Source organism: Vulpes lagopus, chromosome 20, assembly GCF_018345385.1.
Source record: "Vulpes lagopus strain Blue_001 chromosome 20, ASM1834538v1, whole genome shotgun sequence".
Taxonomy (NCBI): domain Eukaryota; kingdom Metazoa; phylum Chordata; class Mammalia; order Carnivora; family Canidae; genus Vulpes; species Vulpes lagopus.
Window position 1 is genome coordinate 2,780,224 of NC_054843.1, and position 9,770 is coordinate 2,789,993.

The 9,770-nt window shown below is 53.8% G+C and overlaps 1 long non-coding RNA gene across 1 annotated transcript; it reads left to right on the top strand.

Moving 5' to 3' along the window:
• The first annotated feature begins 264 nt into the window (after positions 1 to 264).
• Positions 265 to 6,584, top strand: LOC121479517. Its single transcript, XR_005984739.1, has 3 exons — positions 265 to 781; positions 1,914 to 2,008; positions 5,263 to 6,584. It is a non-coding gene; the product is annotated as an uncharacterized LOC121479517 (long non-coding RNA).
• Positions 6,585 to 9,770: the final 3,186 nt, after the last annotated feature.

Consider the following 9,770-nt stretch of genomic DNA (forward strand, 5'->3'; position numbering starts at 1 on the left):
GGAGAGAGCATGAGCCAGGTGAAGGGAGAAGGAGAAGCAGCCTCCTTGATCGGCAGGGAGCCCGACGCGGGGCTCGATCCCAGGACCCCTGGGATCATAACCTGAGCTGAAGGCAGATGCTTCACCGACTGAGCCAGCCAGGTGCCCCCAAGTTTTTCAGAATTTTATTTTTATTTTTATTTTTTTTATTATTATTATTTTTTTTAGTTTTTCAGAATTTTAATTTTTACTTGAGAGTTTGCATTTTATCACTTGAGAGCAAATCCCATCCGTTGCTTTCCTTGAAATGGCAAACTTACTTTGTTCATTTTTAAGAAAATGTCTGCCAAATCCCCGAGTCTAAATAGGCAAAAGTTTGTCTGTCACTTGTGCTTTCAAGTGAGAGGGGTGTTCCATGGAGAAACAGCAGCCGCGGCGGCTCAAACCATCACCCAAGCCTTCCTCCAGGCATCGCCGCACTTGGGGCCGCAGCGGAGGAACTGATGAGGGCACTTCCCATTTCCTTACACAGAATATCAAAACTCGCATATCCAGCGGTCAGACCTTATGGCAATTGGTTGATACATTCTGCTTCCTCAGCACATCCTTAGAGAAACCATCCTGATGTTTTTTATTTTAAGATTTAATTTATTTATTCATGAGAGACCCAGAGAGAGGCAGAGACACAGGCAGAGGGAGAAGCAGGAGCCTGATGCAGGACTCAATCCCAGAACTCCGGAGGCAAAGGCAGACGCTCAACCGCTGAGCCACCCAGGCGTCCCTAAACCATCCTGTCTTGATGGTGAGTGGGTGCAGGCGCAGAGCCCATGACTTGATGCCACTGCCTGGATGTGCCGAGGAGCCCGGGTTTTTCCCACCGTTGCTCCTGCACCAGCTCGGCCCAGGTCCCTGGGAAAAAGGCGAGTAGCATCTCGGTGTTGTTATAACCATAGTTCTGACCACAGACACTCCCCTGAATGGGTCCTGGGGGTCCTTGGGGCCCACGGGCCATGCTCTCAGAGCAGCTGGTTGGACACTCTTTAAAAAGATATTATTTATTTGAGAGAGAAAGAGAGAGAGAAGAGAGGACGATCAGCTCTGCTGAGCGTGGGGCTCCATGCGGGGCTCGATCCCAGGACCCTGAAATCATGACCGGAGCCGAAATCAGATGCTTAACCGACTGAGCCCCCCAGGCGCCCCACCTGGTTGGACTTTAATGTCACACAGAAGAGGGGGCGTTCTTTGAACTGACTTCTGATTTGTTACGCAGCAGGATCTCTTTCTGGAGTTTTCTTCCCCTCATCTACATCTCTCACTTGCTTATTAAGCTGTAATGAGAGCCCAGAAGGTGCAAGGTCCCCTGCTGGGTGTTACATGCTACGTGCAATCCTGCCTGCTTTTTACTCTAATTGGAGTTGAGTTTTTACACCCTCCTCCGGGTCACACCCAGCACGTGCCAGGAGCCGTTCAAATACCGTAATACAGTGTATGCTCCAGCCATTCTCCAAATTACCCGATTCTGCAACCTGATAGACGCCGGGTCTTCAAAGAGATCATTTCTTGATGAAGTCAATGAACAGTCGAAACATGATCACCAGCATCAGGACAGAGCCAGCCAGCGAGGATGCCCTGGTTTCAAGGAATTCAGGAGGATTTTAAGTCTTCCAAGGCATGTTCTCGCTCTCCGTGGCGCTAAGCCACCAATCAGTCCTAGAGAGAGAACTAAAAATCCCCAAGTTTTGGAAACCATGTAACACACTTAACGATAAACAACATGTAGCATAAAGTTTGCTGCTTTGACTGTATGTCGGGGGCAATGACCTCGAGTGCAGGCACGTTGCTGTGTCCACAGAGCGCTTCCATCTGGCGGGGGGGGGGGGGGGGCTCTGTGCCTCGTCCCTGGTACTCACGGTTCTTCTTTCCATCTCCTCCAGGTGCCTCGTACGCGTGGGATCACGCAGCCTTTGTCCTTTTGTGACCGGCTTATTTCATTTGGCATCGTGTCCTCGGGGTTCACATTACGGCGCAGGTCAGAATTTCCTTCCCTTTTAAGGCTCAATGATAGTCTGGTGTATGTGTAAAAAGAGACAGGGAATGAGAAAGAGAATTTCTAGACTAGGTCAGTGATCAGCTAAAACCTAATACCCCACGGCGGGCAGAGGAGGGGCCCACGCTGCACAACAGAAGCATGCGGGGGTCGCGGGGGCACAGCGGCTGTGTGCACGTCCCCCTCGACGGGGGGCTGCCGACGTGCTCAGACGGGCTGAAGGAAGCGCAAGGGGCAGGAACTGTGAAGTGACCCAAGTGTGTGCAGCTGGCTCTGGGCGCGGGCTTAGCTGCACGGGGGCGGGGCGGTACCTCCCGAGCTTTGGAACCTGTGATGCTTAGTTTTGTACCTCAGCTTGGCTGGACCATGGCGTCCAGATGTTTGGTCAAGCACCAGTTTAGATGTGGGCGTGAAGGTTTCTTTTAGATGCAATTAACATGTAAATCAGTAAAGCAGATTACTCTGCGTCACGGGGGTGGGCCTCGGGGTGGGCCTCGTCCCAACAGTGGAAGGAAGGTCTTGAGAGCAAAGACAGGTTCTCCCCAGAGGCAGGAATCTACCAGCAGACAGCCTTTGGCCTTGGACTCAAGCTGCAGCATCATCTCTCTCTCTCTCTCTCTTTAAGATTTTATTTATTTATGGGAGGGCAGGGAAGGGCAGAGGGAGGAGAGAATCTCAAGTAGATTCTGCGCTGAGTCTGGAGCCCCAGACAGGGTTTGATCTCACAACTCTGAGATCATGACCTGAGCTGAAATCAAGAGTTGGATGCTCCCTTGACTGCACCACCCAGGTGCCCTGAGCTACAACACCATCTCCTTTTTTTTTTTTTATGATTGTATTTATTTAGTTGAGACCGAGACAGAGAGCACAAGTGAGGAGGAGAGGGAGAAGCAGGCTCCCCGCTGAGCAGGGAGCCCGATGTGGGGCTCGATCCAAGGACCCTGGGATCACGCCCTGAACCGAAGGCAGATGCTCAGCCACTGAGGCACCCAGGGGTCCCACCCTCTTCATTTCTATTTAGGCCTTATGATGGCACATGGAGGCCGTCAGGACAGCAGGCAGGCACTGTGGACTGCCACGGCTGCTGTGGACGGTTCTGGAAGGCCTGTGCCAAGTTAGCCACTTACCCGTGGTTCTTCCTGGTGGGATTACACAGTTGAGTGTCAGCCTCAGAGAAACAGGCCTTCAGGGATGCCGGGGTGGCTCAGCTGTTGAGTGTCTGCCCTCGGCTCAGGGCGTGACCCCCGGGTCCCGGGATCGAGTCCTGCATCGGGCTCCCCCACAGGGAGCCTGCTTCTCCTTCCTCCTGTATCTCTGCCTCTCTCTCTGTGTCTCTCATGAATAAATAAATAAAATATCTTAAAAAAAAGAAAAGAAAAGAAAAACGTGCCTTCCAATCCCACCTCCCGCTCCCGTCTGCCCACAAAGGGTGTAAGGCTGCCCCTCCTGCCCGTGCAAGCCCCCAGGGCTCAGACACTCCTGCCTGGGGGTGCAGGGGGGCAGAGAGGTGGTGGCCTGGCTGCAGGCCCCTCTCCGGCCTCCCCGCCCACTGGCAGGCCGCATGGCCCTCGCGGGGACCCAGGTCCGCTGGAGCCTCTGGGGAGGCTGCAGGTGGGCGCCCAAGGGGTGAGGAGCGGGCGGGCTCTGAGCGCAAACTGAGCACACGCAGACACCTCGCGCCAGAAAAGTCTTCTGTTCCTTCTTGCCCGTCCCTCTCCCTCTCGGCTGTTTCCTAATCCTGCTGAAATGAGCCTTTAGCATCTCTTGAGACATCAGAGGATGGAGCTGCTGTTTCTGTAGCAAGTTTTCAACGAGGAAAAAGCAAAGCACAAAGCCTGGGCCGGACCCGAGGGCTGGGTCCGACGGTCCGCGCGCCATGCGGCTGTGTGTCTGTCCGCCCCGCGGCCTGTCCGGCTGGACCTACTCTTGCCTGTCGCCTCCACACGATTCCGTACCTGCAAACGCGTGTACTCTTGTGTGCAAACGGGCAGGATCCGTGGAGGGAGGGATTCTTTTTCCAGAAAACAGAAAGAGCTCACGGAGCTTTAGAGCTGGAGGGAGGCTCTCTGGGTCCTTTTATGGGGAGGGACCATCTGGACAAGTTCAAGGCACAGAGAAGACGAGGTCCGGGTCCCCATCCCGGCGGGTGCTCTTCGCTGGTATCTGGGTGTCCCTTTTTCCTACCTTTGTTCATTGTGAACAAGGGACACATGTTCTGGCCTAATAAGGCTCTTTAGAAGGTTTGTCACCAACAGGATGGAATCATTTATAATTAGGGGCGCCCGGTGGCTCAGATGGCCGGGTGTCTGCCCTCAGCTCTGGTTGTGATCTCCAGGTCTTGGGATCAAGCCCCGCATTTGGATCCCAGCTCATCAGGGAGTCTGCTCCTCCCTCTCCCTCTCCCTCTGCCTCTCCCTCGCCTGTGTTCTCTCTCTTTCTGTCTCTCTCTCTCAAATAAATAAATTAAAGAATCTTAAAAAAAAAGGGGGGGGGGAATCATTTATAATTAGCCTAACTTTTTCTAAGTCTTTGTAAAAGTTTACAAGTCTTTTCAAAAGTTATTCCTTATTGGGGCACCTGGCTGACTCCGTGGAAAGAGTGTGTGATGCTTGATCTTGGGTCATGGGTTTGAGCCCCATGTGGGGGGCAGAGATTACTAAAAAACAACAAAAAAAAAGGTACTTTTTGCTGACTTAAAGATCCCCCTGTGGGACGCCTGGGTGGCTCAGCGGTTGAGCGTCTGCCTGCGGCTCAGAACGTGACCCTGGGGACCCGGGATCAAGTCCCACATCGGGCTCCCTATGGGGAGCCTGCTTCTCCCTCTGCCTGTGTCTCTGCCTCTCTCTCTGTCTCTCATGAATAAATAAATGAAACCTTTAAAAAATAATAATAATTAAATAATCGGGAGGCCTAGAGGTATAGGATACTTCTGCATACATCTTCCTCCCCATTTTCAGCCACAACCACATTGCTTTTGTCCACAACTGTCATATTTGTCCAAGGTTCTGGATTCCTGCTGCCCAAGCACGGCTGAGCACCTGCAGGTGCACCCCCGCCCCCAGCCAGCGCCGTGGCCCATGCGGACCCGTACAGCCCAGGTCTCTGAGGGGTGCCGCCGACATCCCCAGGAGGCATTCTTGTCCTTTCGGGATATTTCACACCGGGTCATTCCCTTTATACTACCCCAGAAAGCTCCGGGCTTTGCAGGAAGCCAGCTGCAACGTCTTCTCAAACAGGCTTCTTCCGAGGACGGATGCGTGTGCGTTGGTTCATCTTCGTGCCCGCGCAGACCTGACCGCCCGTGTTCCTGTGCTCCGCTGCTCCCTGCCCTCAGATGCACTTTGCACGAGATCGGCCGCCGGTGAGGACAGGCCCGGTTTCCTCAGTGTATCCGCTTTTCTTACTGGCTCCCCGATTCCCCGAACTGGGGACCGAGTCGCACTGGTGGGAATGAACCAGCGTCTGCAGCCGCGTCTCTCCATCCAGGCTGCTCATCTGCCGCTGGGAACCGGTGATTTATAAATAAACATTTATTATTTATCATTCACGAGCCTGGAATGTGACACATACGGAGATGCAGAGATAAATTATCAGCTAGTGGGCAACATATTTTTGATATATTGCGAATTTATTTCCTACGTTGCCGATTTGCCCAGATGGGCTTCCAGTTTGTCACACTAAGATGAAAGCCTCCGCGTAGCATCCGACGCCCCGGACGCTTCGTCTTCGTGTTTCATAGCCGTGGGTCCCGTGGGTCCTAATCTATTCTCTGTCTCCTTGTCAACGATACCTCCAGGGGTGATACAATCATTTGAGGGCCACAGAGCAATAACTCAGAATGTATTTATGTGCCATCCTCCTCTCCAAGAGGCAAAGGTACTCTGAGGACACTGCTGAACGTTCCTGCACGGCACACCAAGGAGGGCATTATTGTTATTATTATTTTTTTTTTTAGCTTTTTATTTTGGAAATTGTCACATGCACCAAAGCAGAGAGAGAAATGTAATGAACCTCTGAGTACCCATCGTTCCACTGTAAGATTATCAATGTTTCCCAAGTCTTGGCCCATCCACTTCCCGTTGTTTTTCCCCCTCTTAAGGAGTTTCAGACAAATCCCAGACATCGGGTTATTTCACTGCAGCAGGAGAAAGTGTGATCCGTTCCATTTTATGGGGAAGAAGGGGCACCGTAAAGTGAGGCATCTCATCTGACACGTTACACCGAGTCTACGGTAGGATAGGCCTCGGGAGTGGTCCCCTCCATCCCGACACCCCTGCTCCTCAGAACAGACACAAACTCCCATGAGATGATTTGCTTAGTTACATGTACAGCCGGTCACCAACTCCCTGGTGCTGGCTGTGGCCAAGATACTCAACCAGATTAAGAACATAGACAGATTTATCTCGGTCTATAAATATTTAAATGGGTTGAAAGAGTTCACTTCCTGAAGCTATCAGAGTCCCCTCGAAAGGATTAATTACAAGCTAAATCCCCAAAGTTACATTTAGGTGGAAAAGTCATTTAAAAATCCAAACAGGGAAGCCTGGGTGGCTCAGCGGTTGAGCACCTGCCTTTGGCCCAGGGCGTGATCCTGGGGTACCAGGATCGAGTCCCACATCGGGCTCCCTGCATGGAGCCTGCTTCTCCCTCTGCCTGTGTCTCTGCCTCTGTGTGTGTGTGTGTTTCTCATGAATAAATAAATAAAAATCTTTTTAAAAAAATACATAAAAATCCAAACATAGGGAGTCATAAAGAGTAAATGTGGGAACTCGCGATCACCTGCAACTCTGAATAACATCCCCTACTCGCTTTTGTTGTTCCTGCCAGGAGAATTGACATCTTGGATGTCTGGGTTTTCTCCCGACCACTTTTCGAGCTTCGGGAACCCCTGGGTACCCGTCAGGGGAGCACGGCCGACACGTTGGCGTCCTCTGGTTCCCCCACAGGGCTGTGGCTTCCAGGGTGGCTCCCTCGGTCCCTGGCTGTGCCCGTGGGAAGCCGATGTGGCCTAACAGGAAGAATGTGGCAGGTCTTTGTGGCTAGTTCCTGGGAGGCGGCCTCTAAACCGTCAGGCCACACCTGCGTTTGTGCTAGGGAGGTAGGGAGGTGGCTAACGCCCGCCACAGCCTCAGGATGCCAGCCCTTCATGCCAGAGAGACCAACCTGGGTTACAGGGTTGGGACTTTGAGCCGAGTGATATCAGGCAAAACTTTTGATCTCTGGGGAAGAGGGGGTGCTGCAGATTGAGCTCAGCCACGTGACCTGTGATTCAACGTGCCCCAGTGATAAACCCCTGATAAGAACTCCAGAAGTCCCTCGCTCAGATGAGCTTCCAGGGCTGGGAACGTGGGGACGTGCCGGGAGGATGGTGCACCCGAGGGCCCAGACGCTCTGCATTCGAGCCCCGCCCCCTAGACTTCACCTTGAGGTCTCCTCTTCCGGCAGGTCTTGATCTGTGTCCTTTACGGTGAAACTATAAGCACCATCAGAGTGCTTTCCTGAATTCTCTGAGTAGTTCTAGCAAATGATTGAGCCAGAGGAGGAGGTAGGAATTCTCGAATCTGCAGCCAGTCGGTCAGAAGCACGAGTGTAAGCTGGGACCCCTAGAGTGCAGCTGGCATCTGGAGCGAGGGCCATTGAAGGGAGGGGGTCTGCGGGGTCTGCACCACGCCCGGGAGCCGCTGTCAGGGTCACACGGGCTGTCCCAGCGCGATGGCCCTGAGCCGATATTACAGGTGCGCCTCAGGGCTGGACAGTAATCAGACCCGCATCCAGCCCCAGCCCTCAGCACAGCAGCTCAGGGGCCAGGCCAGGGCCGGAGGGTGGATCCGGGGTGGGTCAGCTGCTCTAGCACCTCCCCCTGCGCTACTGCTTTATGTCCTCAAACAGGCATATTGGATCTTTTTTTTTTTTTTTTTTTAATTTTTTTTTTTTTTAATTTTTTTATTTATTTATGATAGTCACAGAGAGAGAGAGAGAGAGAGAGAGAGAGAGAGAGAGGCAGAGACACAGGCGGAGGGAGAAGCAGGCTCCATGCACCGGGAGCCTGATGTGGGATTCGATCCCGGGTCTCCAGGATTGCGCCCTGGGCCAAAGGCAGGCGCCAAACCGCTGCGCCACCCAGGGATCCCGGCATATTGGATCTTATTGTCGAATAACACACACCTTGTTAGAAGCTCAAATGCAGAAGCAAATAAATAAAAATATAGAAGCCAAGAGATGAAGATGGAGGTGCCCACTATCCCCTGGAAGAGGTGTCCCTTCCAGACTCTCCAAGGCATTCCAGCAGTTTTGAGGAGGAGGGTTGGCCCTGGGTCCCCGGGGAGGACAGAAGTGCCAGCCCCGCCAGGTCTGTGCACCCCTCTCCCTCCTGCTCTGGCCCCTCTGGGCCACCCGCACCGGCTGCTTCCTGGGCTCCCTCCTTCTGGCTCCCAGAATTCAGAGGGTAGGAGGGAAGGAAGGTGGAGCTCAGGCCCAGGCCCCCGTGGGTGCGGTGTCCATGCCCCACTGCTCGCGTCCCGCATTCATCTGCCTCCTTGGCTTCAGCGAACTGCTGCCTCCCTTTGTCCTCTCCTGATGGGCTCCCAGCCCGAGATAACCTTGTGTTGGGAACTAACAGCGCAGCATCCCTTGGCCGCCCGCATAAAGTGTCTCCAGGTCCCTCGGGTTGAGAGCGCTCCGTGTCCCACTGGCCCTGGCCAGCACGTGGGCAGAGGGCATCAGACAGCAGCCTGGGCCAGGTGAGAGGTGGCTGGGGCCCTTTAGGAGCAGAAGCCACCTGCCTGGCCACAAAGGGTTGTCACGGAGACGCCCGGGATCGTTCTGGGCAGTCCAAGTCCAGGAGAGAGGACAGGGCGGCCAAGGCCACTGAGGAGAGCAGGCAAGGCCAGGTACCCCGTGCTGGGCGGGCCAGGCCATCCCCGTACAGACTGTGCAACAGGGGTGGTGAGGCCCTCGTCGTCGTGGGGAACGCAGAGGCCCGAGGTCTCTGAGGTCTGAGACGTGGAAGACCAACATCCATGAGCAGGAATAACAGCAAACCCCGGAGAGGACTTGGGTGGTTGGCCACGTGACGGCGTCTCAGGTCACCACACGATGGGCGAAGTTTTGGGGTGACTCAGCACCTGCATGGCTCCGATGCCCCATAGCAGAGTCCCCCGAAGTTTCCAGACCTTCTCAAGGTCTGGGCATTGGTCAAAATGTAGATTATTAAAACATATATATTAAAAAATGTAGATTATTGATGCTGACAATAATGAACGTCACCTGATCCCCCAGAAAACAGCAACCTCGAGAAGCCCCCACTTCCCCGTGTGCCTCGGGTGAGACTCCCTGCCCGTCTTTCTCTCTGTTCTCTCTGTTCCCGTACGGCTCACAAAGATCCCCTTTTACACGCAGACTCTCCAGTTTCCCGTCCTTTGTCTCATCCATAGTTAGCTGAGATTCGAATTGTTCCAGCAAGACCGGCTAGACAGAGACAAACATTTCCCGCTCAGCGAACCGACCGAGCCCCCCTCGGCCGGGTGGTAGTGACACCGTGAGTCACCCACTTGTAACTCGTCCCACCTTCCCTGCAAAAGTCCAAGGCGAGACCCCCCCGATCTGTGGATGGGGCCCCCGCTTGTTGCAGTGGCCCACAGAAAATCGTTCTCCTTGCTTGTTGGTCTTGTCCTGGCAGCGCCCTCCGTGGTCCCAGGAATCAGCATTTCCACCAGCACCCTTGGGTGACTCCTGCAGGATCACG